This window comes from Amphimedon queenslandica, unplaced genomic scaffold (assembly GCF_000090795.2).
Source record: "Amphimedon queenslandica unplaced genomic scaffold, v1.1 AMPQUscaffold_9172, whole genome shotgun sequence".
Lineage (NCBI taxonomy): Eukaryota > Metazoa > Porifera > Demospongiae > Haplosclerida > Niphatidae > Amphimedon > Amphimedon queenslandica.
In genome coordinates this window covers 481-1531 of record NW_003550556.1, presented here as the reverse complement: position 1 = coordinate 1531, position 1051 = coordinate 481, and positions in this window count along the sequence as shown.

The window sequence follows — 1051 nt, the reverse complement described above, 5'->3', positions numbered from 1 at the left end:
ATGTTATAATATTTGATGCTCTATCTGGTGCCACATTGCATTCAGTGGCTTGTACATTAAGAGTATTGGCCTGGCTGGCTTACTGCCCACACTCAGTTGGGGTGCGAGTAGGCCCTCCTTTACTCTCAAGCATTGCTATGCATTCATGCTCTCCTCTGAGGCAATGTGCTTGCCTCTCTCTCTCTCTTACCTCCTTCCCATGAAACTGCAGTCAGGTGCTGGGGGGTTTGGCACAACCCACATTAAGGCACACTACAACAAGTAGTGGGCCTCTCTAGGGACGGAGATTCGATGGGAGCTCTCCAAGAGCTGCCGTCCTGGTCCAGCCAATCTCACTCCATATCAGGTAAGCCCTAAAGTGGATTAACATACATACATACGGAGGGAGGGAGGGAGACTTCGCCTGAGTGGGGCGAGCTTATGCTCGCCCCAAATAGTATTGTAGAACATACTGAAATGTTCCTGAAATGTAGTTGTACTTGTACAACCCTTAGTGACCTGCTCATGAGATAGCATAATACTCTATGGTAGTATAGAGTACCCATGGCAACTAGATTCGAGCAACACTGCCACACCTTGAAGGCAAGATGGACGATATCTGTGCTGCATCTCCTGGGTCTATACCTCGGTCTATCATAGTGCTCTACTACTATTACTATTTTTTACTATTACTAGCTTGATATTTAAGTAAGTTGAGGTTTTAAAGTAGCTTCACAAACAATTATTGCATGCAGTTGTCAAGACATTATTATTATACTAATTACATAATGCTGGTAGTTGTAACTTTTATTTTGCTATTATTAAAATTTAATTATGCTACTAATTACCGTGTAGTCTTGCCCCATCCATGCCAAATCTTCAAATATTAATAATAAGTAATAATGAACAGATTTGTAGTATCTTAATAGTATCTGAATGATGTAGACAACAGATTTCAGTTTTTTACGGTAGTGTAGATTAAGAATTGCACATGCATGCCGAAAAAAATGTAATAGCTATGTGTGGGTGTCTTGTATTTGTGTTGTGGACAGACATGTACTACGTACATCAC